Source organism: Cavia porcellus, unplaced genomic scaffold (assembly GCF_034190915.1).
Source record: "Cavia porcellus strain 051 isolate PalLab524CR breed Dunkin Hartley unplaced genomic scaffold, mCavPor4.1 scaffold_31, whole genome shotgun sequence".
NCBI classification, from domain to species: Eukaryota; Metazoa; Chordata; class Mammalia; order Rodentia; family Caviidae; genus Cavia; species Cavia porcellus.
In genome coordinates, this window is record NW_026947514.1 from 9,373,059 (window position 1) to 9,393,774 (window position 20,716).

The 20,716-nt window shown below is 49.0% G+C and overlaps 1 long non-coding RNA gene across 1 annotated transcript; it reads right to left on the reverse strand.

Moving 5' to 3' along the window:
- Positions 1-1,550: 1,550 nt before the first annotated feature.
- On the reverse strand, positions 1,551-20,173 carry LOC134474152 (uncharacterized). The gene is made up of 3 exons (XR_010044798.1): positions 20,036-20,173; positions 19,431-19,638; positions 1,551-1,947 (listed from the first exon to the last, which is right to left on the reverse strand). It is a non-coding gene; the product is annotated as an uncharacterized LOC134474152 (long non-coding RNA).
- Positions 20,174-20,716: the final 543 nt, after the last annotated feature.

Below are 20,716 nucleotides of genomic sequence, written 5' to 3' on the forward strand. Positions count from 1 at the left end.
AGAGCTTTGGTTTCCCCAGGAGGAGAAACAGGTACTCTAACTGATCTCACCTGGACCACAGGTGTCAGGGCCACCTTTCCTGCCTTCAGGTCTGGCAGTGATCTATTCCCATCACTTACCCCTCGAATCTACCTATGCTCCCCTGGGCCAGGTGAGAGCCTCACTGTGAGCACCCACCCGTGTTACACCTGTGTGACCCCACTGCATCATCCACCGCCCCACCATTACCACTTACTCACTTCTCCACTTCTGCTCTAGACACTGGCTGGGATCCTCAAGGTCAAGGGCTGAGTTTATCCATCTCAGATCCCCAGCACCTAGCTCGAGCCTCCTTAGAAATTGGTGTTGCCCAGAAGAGAACTGGATTATTTGATTGCTGTTTGGTATTGACAGATTTGATTCAAAACTGATATGATTGATAGTATCAAGTCTGAGAGTATAGGCAACTACACTGAAGATGACAAGACTCTACGATACACATTCTGGTTTGATTACTGCCTGTTTTTGAAGTTTTATACTATTTACAAAGTTGTGTTTTATTAATACTGTTACGTATTGATATATTCAATTATACTATGTCGGATGATATAGCCAATTCTATTGAAGATAACAAGAGACAGCACAGGAACCATGGTAGAACTCTTTGTACAACAGTCTTATATGTCTTTTTGTTTCATGTGCTTATAGGAATATATTTTGTTTTGTCTTGCTTTTTTTTGTTTCTCCCTCTAATATAGAAAGGATAGAAATACATGTTAAGACTCATGCAAGTGTAGAATCTATAAACAGTTTATGAGAACTGATCTTATGACACATGTTGAAATGAACAGATACTTTGGAGAAAAAGAGACACTAAAGTACCCAGTGCTCATTCTGGAGTGTCATAATGTGAAACCCAGCAATAGTGTTATTCTTTGTTCAGAGTGATATTAGCCTGCTTGGGTTTGTTCAATCTCAACATAATTGAAGATATGGATAACTGCATATATGTTTAAGTGTATAGGATTGATAACCATATTTCTAAGTTTTTGTTGGACAGATGAACAGAACTGGTTGCAATCTCACTGTTTGAACCCTAACTTTATATGCTCCACTTTAGTATCTTGAATAACTATTTGTAGAAGACAATCTGTAATCATCAACTAGTGATTTCTTACTGTTTTTTTTTCTTTGAAAGTATGTATTATTTCTACCCATTTTCTGTTTTGTTTAGTCTTTCTTTAAATAAAATTGAAAAAAAAAAAGAGACACTACAGTACCCAGTGCTGATCCCGGAGTGTCATGATGTGAAATCCAGCAATACTATTATTCTTTGTTCAGAATAATTTTAGCCTGCTTTGGTTTGTTCAATCTCAACATAATTGAAGATGTGGATAGCTGCATATATGTTTAAGTGTATAGGATTGGTAACCATATTTCTAGGTTTTTGTTGGACAGTTGAACAGAACTGTTTGCAGTCTTGCTGTTTGAATTCCCACTTTATATGTTCCACTTTTGTATCTTGAATAACTATTTGTAAGAGGACAGTATGTAAATATCAACTAGTGATTTCTTACTGTTTATTTTTTCTTTGAACATATGTATTATTTCTAGCCATTTTCTGTTTTGTTTAGTCTTTTTTTAAATAAAATTTTAAAAAAAGAAAGAAACAGAAGAAAACTGGATGGTCATTTCTGGAGTCTAACACTGTGCTAGACACTGACAGTCTCCTGGCAGGCAGTGAGGACCCTGCCTTTCTGGAGGTATGAAAGAAGAGGCCAAGCCACAGCTTGCCCAGGACCCAGGAAAGGCATCCCCACTCCCACTCCCATGCCCAAGAGTGGTGGCCTAGATGGCTTCAGTGCCTCTTCTGACTCCTGATTCCCTGGCTCCAGAGAGCAAGGGCCTGCAAAGTCCTGGATCCAGCACAGTTAGCTGACACCAGTCTTCCAGTTTCCAGTGAGCAGTCTGCAACCAGTGAACAAGAGTTGAGTCACCATGTGGAATGCTTGGGCAGAAGTCCCCTCCCCATTAATAACCACTATAAACACATTCAGGTCAGCTTTGTTTGTTTGCTCTTTGGAGTTTATGTTGCTGCACGAAATCTAATGTAAGAATGAGCCCACAGACATCTGACCACCCGTCTTTAGTCATCGCCTGGTTGTAAATCATCCTCACCCAGCCCACACTTGTCGCACAAGAAGAGGAGGTGGAGGCGTAGCAGCCCTGGCCTCTGGCAGCGCACCCTAGGGAGGCTTTACAATCTTCACCATTCATGGATGGACCTTGCTTCCCAGTGGAAGCTGAGAGGTCTTCAGGCTGGGCCGCGGGGCCCACTCTGTTCAAGGACCTTCCTGCGTTGGCTTTTCTAACCTTTGTCTGCCTTAGATCCCCAGCAACCTGGGTCACTCCTGTTCTATAAAACCAAGTACGTAAGTTATTTCTTGGGAAGCTGGAGCATGCCCTGGATGCTTTCTAGAAGGGACTTGTTTCTGGTCTTCTCAGTGTATTGAAGTCCGGCATCACTCGTCAGAAGGCAGAGGCTGAGAAGGACAGGGGTTTTCCCAGAGCCTCAGTTACCTACACGCCCTCCCGGCTCTAGGTAGTGGGCTCTTCTGCCATGCGGATCCTCCCAAACCTGGTCCCCTCCCAGGGTTCCCACTCAGCTAGTGCATAAGGCTCTACCTGCTTCTTCATTTCCAAGATATTTCTATCTTGTAGAGTTGGCTAGAATCCTTCAACAATAGTAGCTTAACCAACAAGACGTCCCCCATGTCGCATGGTAACATGGTGTCCCTAAGTAGGCAGCCCAGGGCTATGTACCTGCCTGAGGAAGCCATCAAAAACCTGGCCTCCTTGTGGCCTCAGCCCCACAGTCCTTGTCTTAAAGATCTCCTCACTGTCACAAGAGAGCAGTTCTACCTCCAGGAATTCCAAGGAAGAAGCCAGAGAAGGAGATACATGTTCATGTGACCTGAGTGTTTGCCTTCTTGTATGGAGAGCAGTAAGTTTTCCTGGTGGCCTTGTTTGACAGTGCACTGGCATGACTGTAGCGTTTGGCCACTTTTACTGCAGGGCTCCTGGGAAGGTGAGCCATGCGTAGTCACATCGCTGCCTGCTCCTCTTGGCAAGGACCACAGACACTGGACAAGCAATGCCTGCTGTGCACGCTCCTTACCCTGAACCCGCCAGAGCCTCTCCTGTAGTCTAACCACTCAGACCCATTTCCCTATCTCCCCATAGTTTCTGCCCCTGTGCAGGCCCACAGCAGCCTTCTATAACCAGGCTTGTCCACCTCCACTTGCATGGGTGATCTTCCCTAAAGAATGGCCACCTCACCATGCTCTCTAACCTCCAGTTCTTCCCCTCACTCAGAGGAGGATATCTAGCTTCCACCAGGTGCTCCAAGGTCCAGGAATAACCCAGAACACTTCTTCCCTCAGCCCCCAAACCTACCAATGTCCAGCCCCCAACTCTCTCCCACTCCCCACATGGCAGATTCACCCCCATGCCTCTTTGCTTTGGGTCGCATCATCTGTCCAACTGGTATTTTTGTCAGCCACTAAGGTGTCTGGTAGTTCCAGGCTTTTGTAGAACTGGACAGAGACAACAAAGGAATATAAGTTTCATTTGTTTATCAGTAAAAGAAAGAAAGAAGTACAAAGAGCGAGAAAAATAGAAATAGAATTGAAAAGAATAAGAGAAAAAACATACCCCATATACAGGACAGGTCACTGGAAGAGTAAGAAGACAGTTACCCTGAGGCCCTCAGCTATCATCCTCCTTCGGACGCCAGATCTGGGCCATCGGGAGTTCTCTGTGCCTGCATCTCAGCCGTGACTTGATGGTGTTCTGTGATTGACAGGCCACACCCAGTTGTCTAGGCTCTGTGCTGTGCCCTAATCTCCTGTCTCAGGATGACTTTCTTCCTGTAAGGGAGATGTGGGAAATCCCCTTAGATCTTGGCATGGATGCCACTGGTCCTGTAATACTGGCTGATCACCCCAGTGGCAGCTGACTGTGTCCTCCTCAGAGCACCCCTGGGTGGTTTCCTTGGTTTGACCCAAAATACAGTTAGGGGTTGCAGACTTTCTCATTTTTCATCCAGTAATGGCCTCTTGGAGATTCCAATGTCCCCATGCTTGGGGCCACTGGTGACACCAGATGATGATAAGTTAAACAGATTGTCTCCTGAATCTAGAAATATCCCTGGACTCAGGATACATTAGACCCTAGAGTATTCACATGAATCTGTTTCTGCTGAGATTCTCTTATGTGTGGGGGAGACTGTTCCCAGAGAGACTGACCATCTGATTAGTTTGGAAACCACTGATGAGCAAGGTCTGTAGCTTATTCCTCTGGGTTCCTCTTGACTGGCACAGTCCCCTGGCCCCAGTGGTAAAGGAAGGGGAAGTACTGAAGTGCCGGTGAGATGTGAGGTGCCCTGCTTCATCCTGGACACTGCAGGTCACTGCTGGTCCCCACACTTCAATTCTGACAAACTTCATTGGCTCATGTGCTCTCAGGCTCCTAGAATCTGTTCAATGGAGGTACAGTCAATAGGACATCAGAAATGAAGTCTCCCACTTGACATCTCTTATCCCAAGTCTCATTCTATTCAAGCTGGAAGTGCCTGGCCTGCAGTAGGCATCTAATAAGCATTAGCTGTTTCTGTTGTTGAGCACTTAGTAAACGGAAGTTGTTTCAGTTGCTGGGTTCTTTGGTAAACCATTAAGTACAGCATTAGATGGCCACAGCTGTCCCCATCTTATGCTGTGGCTTCACCTTACCTCCTGGACCAAACACCATTCATGCAGATATGGTGAGCCTCTGTCCTCCGACTACCATTGTCCCTCTGCATTGTCACACTTCGATTGCTGCACAAAACTGATACGGTTTTCCACCTTTTCCCTGGCTTCCCTGCCATGTTTTTATCATAACAGCCCAAGAGAGTGGCCGAAAGGCCAGATCAGCTGCCGCTTCGTGTGCTGAGAACCCTCCAGGGCTCCCACCCTATCCCCCTAGAATAAAGCCAAGTGGCCCCAGGACTCCTGTCTCTCTCTCTCTCTCTCCATGAACCTCCTGTTCTGGATTTCCTTGGTTCCAACTCTGTCTCCTTTGTATGTTGGTTCATGTGCTCTCTGTCCACCCTAGGAGGCTGGAACTCAGGCAGGTGGAGCCCATCATGCAGTTCCTGGAGCCCCCCCACCCCGGTGGAGTCTAGTCACATGTCTGCATCACAGGGGCTCCCCAAAGGAGAGGAGGTTCTGGCCCACAGTGGATCCCCCAAGATAAGTGGCAGGAAAAAAAAACCCACTGATTGTCCCTGGAGATCTGGCAACTTGGCAGTTGTTTGGAGTCGCCAAGGCTGCCCGGCAGATGGGCTGACCATTCAGGGTTCCAGAACACCTGTGGCATGAGGCAGAATCTGGTCTCCACCCAAAGCCACCTGCTTAGTGTCCCCCACCTTTTCTATTTTGCTTCCTCTGATCCTCTTTCTCCCAATAAGTCACTGGAGCAAGAATCCAGTCTTGGGGTCACTTTTAAGGCAGAAAGATATTCATGTGCCAAGAATGAAGTTTAGCAAGGTGGCAGAGAAAGCGCCAGTGAATCAAGTCTAGTCGATCCTCTGGACGGGTGGGTCCCTGCCGTGACTTATATCTAGATGTCCCCCCAAAGCCCCATGTGCTTTTGGGGAGGCGACTGGCTCATGGGAACACGATACTCATCAGTGGATTAGTGTGTTACTGGGGCTGAGAGAGCTGTGTGTGACACTGGGAGGTGAAGCCTTCTTGGAGGAGGTGGTCACTGCAGGGTGGCCTGGAAGGGTCCACCTGCATCCCTCTTCTCTTAATCCACTCTGCTTCCTGCTGCCATGCCATGAGCAGATTCTCCTCTGCAATTCCCTCTGCCATGGAGCCAGCTGACTATGGACTGAAATTTCTACAAGCTGTGAACCAAAATAACCTTCTTTTTCTTTAAATGGTGGTTGCAGGTATTTTTCTCCAGAAGCAAAAAAAGTAACTGAAACAGTCGAACATCTGTGAATTCTACCAACCAGGGATTGAAATATTGGTGGGGGAGGTACACCACTTGCCTGGAACATGTACAGATAGTTTTCTTGTCATTATCCCCTATGACAGCTCTTTGTACCAACCTATGCATTGTATTCTGTATTATAAGTAATCCAGAAGTGATTCAGAGCACAAAGGAGTGTGAACAAAAGTTCCATGAAAATTCTATCCCATTCATAGTAGGGACTTGGTATTCCCTGGTTTTTGGGGTCCATGGGAAGGCAGGGGAGTCCTGAAAACATAGACACTGAGGGTGCTAATGTTGTGGGTCAGTGTGGAGAGGATGAGGGAGTCAGGAAGTGACAGGAGGAGTGAGGGTCACGACAATGGGCGATGCACATCAGGAAACATGGGGCTTTGCTGAGGAGGGGACAGTTTGAGGCACACAGAGCCATGACAACAGTAACCTTACAGATTAACCCAGCTTTATAGCCTCCGAGACTGCAGAGGAACCACAGCCAGATTTGATCAGAGTTCATGCCGGTCCAGTTTAGCAGGGGAAGGTGTGGGCAGGGGGCAAGGAAGGACAGGGGATGGGATGGAATGCAGGACCATTCAGTAGAAAGTCCGCGGTCCTGGATAATGGCAGTGAATCTTGGTGATTTGGTGCTGGGGCTCCAACTCATACTGACAGGTTCCTCTGGGCTTCAGGCTCATAAAAGGGATGTCTCCCAGCATGAATGAGAAAAACAGTTTTCACGGGACTTCTCTAAATTTGGAGAAAATCACAATGATTTCTATATGCAAAGCCTAGAGGTCAACCAGAGTCTCCCTGACCTTTGTGGACTTGGACAAAATTCACCCAGATCCCCTATGTCCAGGTTCTGAGCCTCCAGAGGGTCCCTCTCCTTCCCACCCAAACTCTTGCCCCCCAAAATGATTTCCATGACTTCTCAACAGCTTGCTTCCTGCCAACTTCTCTCTGTATGTAACCAAGGCTCCTGGATTCTGGCCTCTGAGCTCTGGACACAAAATCCAAACCTGGCTTCTGCTGCCACATATAATGAGCTTAACAATTTAAGACGTGTGTCGTCTTCAGCCAGGCTGGGGCTCACCACTTCCTATGGCAATCTGGCCTCACTGTCCTTCACCCAGGTACAACTCAGAGTGACAGGTATTCCTCCCTGGTCTGGGGCAGGATGCTCCCCTGCCACAGGTGCTGGGGCTCAGCCTGGATCCCAAGTGGGTCCATCCAGGATCATGTCCCAGACACACCAGGATGCTCCCCCAAAAGGGGTTAGGGAAGCACAGTTCTCTCAGGGCGAGCATGTGGTGCAGTAAATGGGGCACAGATGCTGGCTGAACCTTCCTGGGCCTCAGTTTTCTTACCCAGACCATGGGGCGAGCAGTGCAGTGAAAATCCTCCCGCCACTTTCCCTGTGCTTGGCTCTAGGCCTCTGCTTTATATGCATTTATGTCATATGAGTTAATTTCAACATTAACCTTATCAGCAGGAATTCATTCCTCCACTTTTCACAGAGTACAAAATCATTCTTATTGAAAGATTTGCCCACCAACTCAGTGTTTTTAATTACCTGAGCAGGATTTCGTGGTGAGTCTTCTTTGCTTTGAAAACTTTGTTTCTAAACACCTGGGTTCAATACTGGCTCTGTCACTAACCAGAGCTCCCCCTACACACACACACACACACACACACACACACACACACACACACACACACACACACAAACACCCCAGCCTCAGCTTCTCTGTCTGTAAAATGGAACATCCCTTCTAGTCTTTGCAACTCAAAATCTTTGGCTTAGGGGCTGGGATGCAGCTCAGTTGTACAGCACCTGCTGGCAAGCTTGAGGTGGTGGGTTCGATCCCCAGTATAGAAAAACAAAAAAAAAAAAAAGGCTTTGACTTGGAAGAACCATCCCAACTGCATGAGAATTCAAAATCCCCTTCATGGGTGGTTCCCTCTCAAGTCTCCAAATAGCTTTGCCGATCCAGTGTTTAGTTTGATTTGAAGGCAGGGCTCAGGGGGAGGAGAGTGTGCTGACAGCTTTCCAGTTCTGGGAGATCCCTAAGCTATGCCGTAATTTTGTCAAATGTATGACTTTTAGGGTTTGTCTAACACGTGTGTAACTTTTCAAAGGTCTTGTGTAACTCATAATGGGGCTCCCTCCACACAGTCACAGCTCTAGAAAAACTCAGACAACCTGTGCTTAATGAAGAAGAAGGGAAATAAGGGGGTTCACTGAACCCCTTCTACCTGCTGGGAACCTTTGCATTCAGGAAAGCACAGACGGAAAGCCAAGGCCCTGGGGGAGAAGCCATATGCTACACCCTGGAGTCACCCAGCAAGGCCAGGGCCTCAAACAAGGCACACACATGAGTCCCGGGAATTGAGTCCGACAGCCCTCCAGACCTCAGGGAAGAGGTGGTGCAGGACCCCAGAGCCTCTCTCTGCGAGCTTCAGTCAGTACTCATCCCTTCCCCCTTGTTTTTCTAGAATTTCTAACTGGACCTCTGTCCCGTTCTGGATTCAGCCTAACTTCCCTTTATCAATGAAAGATTTCTTTGGGAAAATAATTCTCCCCGTTACTTGCAAATTTTAAAACATTTTAAAAGTGCAGCCGTATTTTCTACATTCACTGTTTTCTTTGCCTCAATTTGAATTCAGAACAATTCAGGTGTGAAGCTCCCTGACACCACAGATGCAGAGAAGAGAGGACCAAAGAGCTGCTCTGCACTCAGGACAAGACACTGTGCTGTGATGTGGCGTGCCCATGTGTGCACACGTATGAGTGTGTGCGCACATGCATCTGGGCAGAAAGTCAAGTGACCAATCCTGCATAGGATGTCCTGACTCAGCCTTAAGAAGTGACCACACAGCCTTGTTTATGTGGCCAGATGCTGAGGTACACAAACAGTTGATCTAAGCAACTTGTTTGCCTGCTGAGCATCTGACCCTCTCCAAAGTCACAGCTGCAGAAAACTCATGGGTCTAGGCCAGGTGTGCAGGTAGAGGCTTCTGAGCTCTTGACAATGACTCAGCAGGACTTCCTGGCTGTGAAGCCACCTGACAGCTGAGAGAGGAGATTCTAGAAAGAACCATGGGTCAAACATAGATCAGGCTTTGTCTCCAGACTCTTCAGATGTACTGGGCTTCTCCTGTGCTTCCTGGAGCCCCCAGTACCGTAGTTACCCAACAGCAGCCACCATTCACAAGAGGGGACCCTGCTGTAGAACACCCCCCACCCCCACTCCTGGGCCAACAGAAAACCAACCAAGCCCTGTGACACAGTGTGTGCAGTCTTTTACCATCTGGGCCCGCTACTCGGGCCCCCACCAAATCCACCCATGACTTTATCCCTGAGGTCACGGTTGCATGGACATCTGACCAGTCCAACATTCTGGGGTCTTTCTGATCCAGGGTCCCACCTACTCCTGGCAGACAAGGAGCAGGATCAGAGCTCAAAAGTGAACAAATGGAAGAACAAAATAAACCTGTAAGGGTATACCGGACATGCCAAAGAACTGATATCATAGATATAAGCAATTATACTATTAGGAAGAGCGCTATTTTCACCTGTCCTTATGGAGAACTTCGTGTGGCTCAATGTAAAGTGTTTTTTTAAAATAAGAAATTTAATATAAGAAAATTAGTCAAGCAGCTTTAGAAAGCAATGCAATGAATTTCTCATTATAGAAAATATTGCAAGTATAATGAGGTCAACCATATATTATCTGAAGAGTCATCCAATGTCACTTGCATGTGTTTTCTTCCAGCCTCTCTCTCTGTCTCTGATTTCTCTATCATCTCTATCATCTCTATCTCTATCTCTTTCTTGCTTTCCCTCTCTAAACAGGTAATGTAAGTGGGAACAAAACATTTTTGCTCTTTGATATCCTGTGGTTTTGAGTCAGCATTTTACTGTGAATACTTTGCTGCTCTCTGATTCCAGTGTCTTCTGTTTCCAAGTCTGTGACATCGAGCCATTCATTAGACCTTGCTAACTCTAATTCTCTTCTTCACAATAACCACAATCTTACTGGGCAGAGGCTGCTGATGTTCAACAATATCGCTTTCCCTCTCTTGGCACACATATTGTTCAACTCTATTTCCCAGCCTCCTTTGCTGCTCAAAGAGGTCATGTGACTATTCTGGCCAATGAAAGGAGGAGGAGGAGATGTATACCTCTTGTGAACCTGGCTCATAAACTCTCCCCCAAAGGGTCTTCCTTTCTCTCTACCTAACCTCCAGGACTCCCAGGCTGACTGGATAAACAAAGGCCATCTTGAAACAACAGGTGGAAGAGCCACAGAATGGAATGGATCTGAGTCTCCAAGTTTAAAAAAAGCTTTAAAAAGGACTCAAGTGCCCTCGGATGGCAATAAGACATAAGCTTTCACTGCTTAATGGTATCATGACTTATTTGTTTTTTAGCGTAATCTAACCCAACAGCTACTGACACCTTGTGCCATTTAAATAAAATATGTGAGACTAATTGCCCATAAAAGATATCTCAATATGAGCCTTGAGAAATTAAAGAACAACAGAAGAATGAAGAAGCTATTTGCTAAATTGGATAAGGCACACGGCTGTGGGATTTTAGGGATGGGCATGGGTCTTGGAGGAATTGAAAATGGATGATTCATCCAACATCACCACCCAGGAGGCAGGAGGAGCAATGAGGAAGCCCTTGGGCATACACATGATGAGAAGTAGAGAAAGTGCCCAAGTAGGGGTCAGGGGAATGCTCAGCAACCAGTGGCCACTTGCCTCACTCAGGACCTGGGCTTCTCATTCCAATACACAGAGCCAAGGATCCCCTGACATCGCAGCTCCTCAGCCTGTACCTGGTTTCCTACAGGTCCTTAATTCCACATGGTGAATGCATCTCTAAGCAGCATCCCTTTCTCCATTTCCTTCCGCAGCCAGTCACCTCTGCCTCTCACGCGGGCATTCCACCCTCCACATCCCACACACATCCTCCCCAGGACACTCTCCCCACCACAGCTTCCCAGGAAATGCAGTTTGACACTCCCTGTGATGGTTAATTTCATGTATCAGTCTAGCTAGGTCTTGATGGCCAAATTCATTCCAGATGTGTCCCTGGGGTGCTAGGGATGTGATTAATGTTGAAAGCCAACAGAGCCTGTCTTGTTTACACAGCAATCCAGTGCCTGTGACGGGGGCACACAGTGGGTCTGCAGGTGAGCTTAAAGACTGTAGTGATGGAGGGTCCAAATTATGACCCAAATGGTTGCATACAGCACAGATCGCTCTTTGCCTGTGCGTCAGATCCTCACACGCCTACGTTTCCGTGCCATTGCACAAGCCTTGACCTAAAGTGATTAGGTAAAGCTCACTGCTTTTGGCAGCAACCCCACGCTTGACATTTCACCCACAGAACTCACAACTGCTGCTGCCCCCCCCCCCCAGCTTTCCCTTTCCCACCCTCTGCATTCCTGCTCTCAGAGGCTCAAGCTCCTGGTCTCATCCCAGCCTCGCTTTCCTTGCCAAAGAGGCAAATTCAGCTCCTGCTCAGCCAGTAATTTCCTGTGTAGCCCAGGGCAAAAGACCTAACCTCCTGGGGTTTGGCTCCTCCTCTGCAAAGGGCTGCATGGCCCTGCCCGCATGCTGTTCAGGCACTGGCTTCCTGCTGTGTTTTGATCTGACTGCCCTCTTCTTGCTGTTAGGACTTCATTTCAAATCCACCACTCAGCAGTCCAGGCCATGTAACTCCTCCTCGGCCACTGGGTCACTCGGCGCCAGCCACACCCACCGGAGGAAAAGTGGGACTCACGTGTAACACAGGGGCCTTCACCTTCTTCCCAGTTCTGTGATTGCAGGGGCAGACTCAACTCCTTTGTGGGTGATATACCCACCACATGTCCTACGTCTCTAGCAGGTTATATGTCATCTGTTTTTATCCAACAGAAACTAATTCTGTCATGTGCAGGGAGGAGAACAGTATAATTTCAAGAGCATTGTAATAGATCTCCCTGCTTTCTTTTTCTTTTTCCAGCTTTCTGAGACAGGGTTTTGCTATGCAGTTCAGGCTGGCCTCGAGCTTTCTTTGTAGCCCAGGCTGGCCTTGAACTCTCATCAGTTCTCCTGCCTCAGTCTCCTGAGTGATGGGATTACAGGTGTGTACTAACAGCCCCCAATAATGTCCCTGCTTTCTATTGCTTCTGTTTTGCAAATGGGAAGGAGACCAGGTGATGGAGAGAGAGGAGGGATGAGGAAGTAAAGAGAATCAGGACGTGCTATGCACGTGTACCATCTTTCCATGAAACATGGAATCATGACACACTGCAAACATGCACTAATAAAAATAAAAATTAAAATTAACAGAACAATGCAAACAAGCAAACTGACTTTTCATGTGGTCACCAACCAAGTGAAGAAACAACCTCAGTGATAGCCCCAAGTGTCCTTCTGGGATCTGTGACCCCATCCCATCCTCACCTCCTAAAGGGTCAAAAGATTCTTCCAAGGCTTCAGTCTCACCCTCACCACTTACCTAAAGTCTCAATGAAATCACATGCCGTGGGTTGAGGGCGACCCAGAGGCCATTTGAGGGGCTACTTTAATAGAAGATGTGACCTGAGTGCTGGGTGGACTCTGTCCCTTGGAATGCTGGTTCCAAAGGATGTTTCCTCCCTCTGATTTGGTCTCCCTTTACTTTGAACCTTGTTTTTCACTGGATGATGTGGCCTGAGCCAGAATGATGTGCGAGCACCGGACAGCTGGCTATGTTTGGAATTGCTCCTCCCCCATCTTGGCCATGTTTGCCTTGAAGCCCACAGAATGGATTTTTCCCTCTCAATAAGTTATTTTCCAAGGTACCCCTGGCTCCTCCATGCAAAAGATGAAGTTCTTTGGGACCAGCCTACAGCTTACGTCTTGAGACATGCCCAGCACCCCCATCTTGACAGTGAAGACAGGAGTAAAGTTGAAGCCAAAGCAATAGCTTCCCTTGGCACCCAGAGTAGCCAAGGTTGCTCACTGCCCATTAGAACTGATTCCCCTGATGTCTTAGAGATAGATGTGTCGCTTGGTGTGGGCTGCCCAATGCCTGGGTAGAACCCACTCCCCAGGCTGTCTGGAGTGAGCACTGCCTCATGGGCTAGAATTTAACCTCAGTGAGGGCTCCTTCCATACTCTCTTCTCTGTCCCTTAGTTCAAACCCTGGACAAGTAGTCACCCAAACCCAGCCATGAAAAAGACACCAATGAGCAGTGAAGTAGTCAATAGTAAGAGCTTGGTCCCTGAGGGACTGTGGGGGTACAGTTGCCCTGACTGCCCAGCCGATTCCCTAAAGGTGGACACACCATGAAGACAGGTACCCATCCAAAAGTCATTTACCGCAGGACTCTCCTGGCCAACAGCTTTCAGCCCCGCTTCTTGGCATGTGCTGTAAGACCTTGGCTTTTAGGTAAAGACATTGTCACCCTGTAAGACTGACCAGTAATAAGCACAAGCGCCCTGAATGGAGTGAGACTTCTCTCTGTTGTTCTGTTAGTGAAGATTGGAGGTATGATGCATTGATAGGCAGGAACGGAGCTGAAGGAGGGTCGTAGACAGATCCCCGAGACTGAATTTATTCTATTCTGATGAGGGTCATGAAAGGTACAGGAGGTGCTGCTTCAGGAGATACCAGAGATTAACCCATTAGAACCAGAGGGGAAAACAAAAGCAAAATAAGACACCAAAGGAGACAAACTGAAAAACAGATGTACAATCAAGAGGAAAGTCAGAGAGAGAGAGAGAGAGAGAGAGAGAGAGAGAGAGAGAGAGAGAGAATGAGAGAGAGAGAGAGAGAGAGAAATAGAGATGAACAGAGTCAGAAACCAAGATAGATACAGGACAGAGACAGAAAGACAGACACAAAAGCAGGATCAGAGAAGCAGAAGAGACAGAGAGACATGACAGAGAGCTACAGAGTCAGGATAACAGCAGGAGGGAATAAGCAGGCTGGCGGTCAGGTCGCCAGGTCAAAATCCAGGCTTTTGGTCTGCTGCCCAGAGTCTGGGCCTCGTCATCACCGGGATGAAAACCATGTGCACTTCTGACACCATCGCGCTTTTCCAGCTCCCTGGCCACGTAGGGTTCGTCATGCCTGAGTCAGGGGAGGTGCAATCATCTCAGCCCTGGCCTCTGCTGATGGAAAAGTAGGGCCTGGAAACTGGGACCTGTAGAGAACTAGTGGCCCTGTCCTCCCCCGCAAGGGACATCTGTGTCACCTGGGCAGTATTTGAACTTGGCAAAATGCTTCCCAGTCTATTTGACATTCACAAGCTTAATGATAGGACCTGAGCAAAGGGGGGAAACTGAGGCTTGGCACAGGAATGTGATGTGGTTAAGGAGGTTGAATCAAAGGAAGATACTCGGCTGCAGAGAAAGTGGTGGCTTCGGGCTGCAGCATAGATGGCAAGGGCTCTCATGCTGGTGCCCGGGATGGGACCCAGGCCCAGTGTAGAGGACATGGTAGAGCCCTGTAAGTGGCTATGACTCCTGACCCCTGGGAACCAGCCTTCCTAAGCTGCAGGAATAGTTGAGTGCCTGTAACCCTCCTCCTGATTCCTCATTCCCTGGGTGACCATGTTGGTCTGCTCACTTTTCTAGCTGCCAGAGGCCACCTGTGTTCCTTGGCTTGTGGTCTCTTCCTCCATCACTGAAGCCAACAATAGCAGCTCACATCCTTCTTACTGTGCATGACCCAGACACTGACTCTTGCATCTCCTGCCCGAACTGAAGCAGCCTTGAGATTATACTGGGCCCAGATAACCCAGGACAATCCATCTTCAAACTAATTAGCCACCTTGACTCCATGACAGTCTTAGAAGCACCTTGCCATGTCACACAGCTTAGGACGTGGACTTCTGGGCAGGTGAGAGCGCCACAGTACCCCTCTCGGAGGATGGCCCTGAGGGAGAGCCCATAGCTGTGGGTCACCTCAAACCACACATCCAGCAACAGACGAAGCATTGGGAGAGGTAGAGGAGCACTGGCCAGATGGCCTCCAAACATCAGATGGGCTTCCTGATTCTTTGGCTGGAAGATGTCAAATCCATGGATTCTTGGTCAGATAACAGGGAACTAGAGGCAGAGAGAACCACTTGTCCCCAGTGGGCTGCAGACTGGGGTGTCTGAGTGTGAGTTCCAGAAAAGCCAGCCAGTAGCTGTTCACAGAAACAGAGGCTGATCATCTTTGGGGGAGAGGGGCAGCACAGGAGCCACAGGAAGAGAGGAGGTGGGGAGACAGATTAGGAGTGGCTGAGTGCCATGGTCTTTGTCTCTCTGGAAAGCAAGGAGGATAGCAGAGACAGGTGGTGAGCCTTAGGGTGGGGGCAGCCACATGGGTGTCCTCAGCCCCACCATTCCACAGCTGAAGCTTTGGCCTGCGCTGAGCCTGCCTCTGGCAACCTCAAGGCGAATGAGAGCTGGGCGCCTCACTGGGGAGCCCTATGTAGTGTGGGATGTGTCTTCCCTGCAGCCCTGGGCACAGTAGACTCCATGAATAATCCTGTGGCTGCAGGGACATTCTGGTGGTGGCCAGGTCATCTTGTACCATGCTGCATGATCTCCATGCTTCTTTACACCTCTCCCTCAGATCCTTTCCCCATTTCTACTGGGTCACACTCCCAATAAGTACCCTGCACAGGAACCCTGGCCTCAGCCTCTGCTGTTCTGGTGACCATGACAGGTCCCTTCTGCAAAGTCACTGCGTGTCATGGATCCGGAACCCTTGAGTAGCCATGCTGGTGCTATCGCTTATCTCTATGAGGTGGCAAGAGTGTGTCACAGAGGAGACTGGCAGAGGAGCCACTGGTTGCAGAGCCTGGATCCTGAAAACTGCTCTGGAGAGATGATTGGTCACAGCCTGTCAGCCTGGGTCTGTGTGATCTCTGGCTCCCACTGGCAGGCCCAGTCCATGTTCTGCCTTCTCTGCAAATGCCAGCAGCCTCCTTCCTCCCAGGACTTTGGGTAACCCCACAGGGCCTGGAGCTCTGCAAGGAGTTGGGCACCCAAGGTGTAGGATCTGCAGCCTCTGTCTTAGAAATCTCTCTCTGGTCCTTGGTGCTGTCTATTGCACTGTCCCCACCCAGTCCTACACCTGCTGTCCTCTGGCAGGTGTCTTACACCTCTCTGCCCTGAGCTCAGAGACCGAGACTAGGGTCAGGTTCCCAGTGCACAGAAAGAAGGGCATCAAGAGCCAGGTTGGGGACTGAGATACAGGATCAGCCTTCAAAAGCCAACCCCTCCAATTCTTGGCTGTATGACCTGGGTGAGATGCTGCACCTCTCTGAACCTCAGTTTCCCTATATCTAAAATGGGGACTGATGGTGCCTATTTCACAGATGTATTCTGAGTATCATATAAAATTACAACACAGGCAGCATTAGATACTAATTAGTAGCTCATAATCATGCATTATTACCTGTTGGAGAGGGGAGGGTGACTTCCAGCTGACTCAATGGTTCTTCCAAGCAGCTCCTTCACTGAGGTTCCAGGCCCAGGAAAGGCCCCCAGAGCAAGTGCCAAGACACAGAACTATGCATGAGCTCTCACAACACTAAGTGTGGAACTGCAGAGAGACCCTGGGGTCAGGCACAAGAGGAACTGCATCTGTCCACCACTGTGGCTGGACCTGGCCTTTGCCTGAGGCCTTGATGCATGTACTTAAGGGTCTTGCTGCCCCCATGAATGCAGGAAAGCCAGCTGGAGGTTTCCTGCTGCCCACATCACAGGATAGTTAATTGGGGCCAAGGTAACTAGTTGCTAGAAGCATTCGAGCACTGTGTCTGCTTATCTATCCTGGCACAGCCTATAAGAGGCCTCTTTTTATCTATTTCCAAAGGCAGAGCCTTGGTGAAGACTCAGAGCCCTGGCCCAGGGTTCTGGGGAACCCTCAGCGTGTGTTATGGTTTGTGTCTGCATGTCCCCCCAAAGCCTCAGGCTGTCATAGGGTTTTCTCAGACGTGGCTGAATCTAGAGTGTGTAATGCTGGGGTTAAGGGTGCTGGGATTAAGGGTGGTGATTCCTGGATCAGTCCACTGACTGGATTGGCACTGCCCTAATCCCAGGAGTCTGGGTAAGATAAAAGGAGCAGAAATAAGCTTGTCCCCTACTTGATGCTTTGCTACTTTCTCCCTTCCATGACTGTTCTCTGCCGTGAGCCATACTGACTTGGAGTTAATGGATTATGGACAGAAACCTCTACAAACTGTGAGGTAAATAAATCTTTCCTCCTTTAACCTTGGGGTATTATATCTCAGCAATGAGAGAAAAGTAATTAAGATAGCATGGTACTACAGGAGCGTTGAGTGCCAGCACCCTGAGTTCTGGTGCTGTGGTGAGATGGGCCCCAGAAAGCCACTGAGCAAGAGAGAAGCCACCCCAAGTGCAAATGGCCACCTGTGAGGTCGCAGGGATGGCAACTAAGTCCATGGCATTGGGGCGGGGGATATGGACACACACCTGGAGACCCCAGCACACTCAGCATCTCTGTACCCGAGAGTAGACTGAGAGCACCAAAATCACCAGAGCGACTGTCCCCTGACCTCCTCAAGGCATGTTTGCAATTTCCAGAACTTTATTTCTGAGCTGAAGATTGACCCCTTTGTCGTCGTAAGAGGGCTTGGGGCAGCACTGCAGAGCCCACTGCTACTTCTGTGCATCAGGCACATTCTGAGGCCCAGGACCTATCAGGGAGAGAGGAGACCAGGCTCCTGACATCGGGATTCCCCTTCTGGAATTGGAGTGCTACCTGCACAGGGCGGGGGAAAAGCAGATGGAGAGGATAGGCAGGGGGATCTGCATGCGTATATCTGTGTGCAATGTGCTGCTGTGCCATGTGTACCTCTGTGTGGCATGTGTGCAGTACATATGCTCGTGGCATGTGTATTGGTGTGATGTGTATTGGTGCATGTGCATTTATGTGTTGTGTGTGGTGTGCTGGTGTGGTCTGTATGTGTGCCTGGAGCATCTGTTGTATATATGGTATGTGTATGCAGTGTATGCTTGTGTGGTAGAGTGTGGGCACATGTTACTGTTTGTGTGTGTGTGTGTGTGTGTGTGTGTGTGTGTGTGCATGTTGGGACATTGTGGCTATGTGATGTGCATCTATGTGTGTGTGTGCTTGTGTGCTGTGAGCTACTTTAGTGGTCCACAGGCTTCTCTAGAAAAGGTGGCACTTGGGGCTAAGTGGCAGGAGAGGCTGGCCACAGGACATGGGAAAACACTGGGGACTATCTAGCTGTCCACACAGGCTTGGTGGCCTCATGGCTCTGGCACAGCTCTGGCAGCTCCTTGTGGAAGAACCCCTTTCCCTGGAGGCTCAGAAGGGTCCCCAGTGCAAACCTACAGGAGAGAGTATTCCTGTCCCCAAACAGATCAGTGGCAGTGGTGGGTAGAGGGCAGATGACCCAACGAAATGCAGCTCCAAGCCTTTCTTTATGAGGCTGCCCTGCAGGCTGTTCCAGGCTGGCTCCCTTTCCCTTCTGCCCAAGGCCACAGCCATTTGGAATTCACTGTCTGGTAGCGCACAAGAGACCAGGAGTCTTTTACACAGAACAGCAGCGGCAGCAGCCTGTGCCTGTGGACCTGAGCACTCAGGCCATCTGTGGAAGCGCAGAGCAAAGCCAGGCCTGACCGTGGCCTGATGCTGGCTAGCGGCATCACCTCCCTTAATCAGGTACACCCCGTCCACCATGTCTCCAGGAAGCCATGGGAGGGGAACGAAGACACCTGGGGGAATCCAGGCTCAGCGGATAGTGCGGCAGGGCAGTAGGGCCCACTGCTGGCTCCTAGGGCAGGGTCTCTGGGCATGGATGGCTAAACTGGGACCAGAAAGATGAGAGGGCGGGGCAGATGAAGGGAAGAGCAGGTGGTGGGAAGGGCCAGGACTGACAGGACGACTGTTCCACTGGGGTGGGGGCATGGATGTTAAAATACTGATTCTCCTGCACGGATTGCATAGTGGACCCTTTCCCATGGCTGCTCCCAGCACCCCGCCACCTCAACTCCTGCCCCTGGAGCCCTGCTCCTCTCTTATGGGCTGAATTGTACCCCACAATATCTTTTATTGTACCTGTGAACATGACCACTTTTGGAGATGGGGTCTTTGCAGACTCTTCCCTTAAAAGGAGCTCATTAGGATGGCTCTGACCTGGGGGGGGGGGGCTGTGTCCTAACAAAAGGGTGGGTTTGGACACAGATGCACACCAAGGCAGACAATCGTGAGCGTTGGGCTCTCTGCCCCAAGCTCAGGAGTTACCAGGATGGAGGCGGCCTGGGACAGACCCCTCCCCAGAGTCCTCAGCGGTCACATGGCCCCGCACACACCATGACCTTGTACCTCTGGCCTCCAGCACCCTGAGTTCACACGTTCCTGTGGCTTAAACTGCTCAACTTACGGAAATTTGTTCTGCTGACTCCAAGAAACTCACACACTCCCCATCATCCACCCAGGAAAGGGGAAAGTCCGGTGGCTCGCAGAATGCTGTGCTGTTCCCCCCAGAGTAGGAAGGGCTGACTGGCATGTGCCGCCACACTTGGCTTCCAGCTCCTGTTTGGTGTTGATGGACAGCCAGGGCTGCTGGGCATTTGAGAAAAGCCACTAACCTGAAAGCAAGGTAAGAGAAAAAGAGGCCAAAGATGAGAAGCACAGAGAACAGACGAGCTTATAAAAATTATAATTAATATCCTACAAGGATAAAATGTGGATATAAGAGCATCGTGCTTTTAAAAATGAGAGTAAGTGGAGCTTTTTTGACACTGAAAGTGTCACAACAAAGATTGGGAAGGAAATCTTTACAAGCCATGTTCTTTCTGATAAAAGACTTTAACTTTAGATGAAGAACTCTCAGACTTATTTATATGGAAACTAACAAGCCAGTTAAAGGGCTTGTGACCAAATGGCCACAAGAACGACAAGATGTATTGGTCACCAAGGGAATGCAAATTAGTGCTACCCCAGATGCCACTCATGCCCACCGGGGCAGTGAACAAAAAGACTGACCTCAACAACTGCCGGTAAAAGTGGGAATTCCTGGAACCCCGTAACTGCTGTCCGAGTGCAAGAAGCTGTGGGCAGTTTGAAAAATGGTTTGGCCGTTTCTTGAAAAGTTACACATTTACCTCCAATGTTATACAACCACTCCGCTCCTAAGCATGCAGGATGAAAGAAACGCGTCTCCACACACAGAGGGTGCCTGAACACTCAGAACAGCTTCCCTCCCCAGCGGTAACCCCACCCCGTTAACAAATGAAAGAACAGGTGGGTGACAGATAACAGTGCACTGTTAGGGCTTCCACGCCTTCCCAAACATCTTGTGCTGGACACTTGATTTTCATAGTCATGTTATTGGTGTTCTCAAGGTGGAAGGTGATCGGGTCGTGAGGGCCCCACCCTCCTGGCAGGATTAATCTGCTCAGGGGTTAATAGATTAATGGATTACTGTGGGAGTGGCTGTGTTGTAAAATAAGTTTTCTGTGGCACTTGTGCTCCATTTCACGAAGTGACAACTCTCCCATGCTGAGGTGACAGGGAGGCTCTCAGCAGATGTTGAGCAGGTTCACCAGAATTTTTTTTTGGTTCCAGGGATAACTTACAGCCTTGCACTTGCCAGGCAAGCACTTACACTCCTAAGCTAAATCCCCGGCCCAGATTCACCAGATATTGAATAGATTCACCAGATGT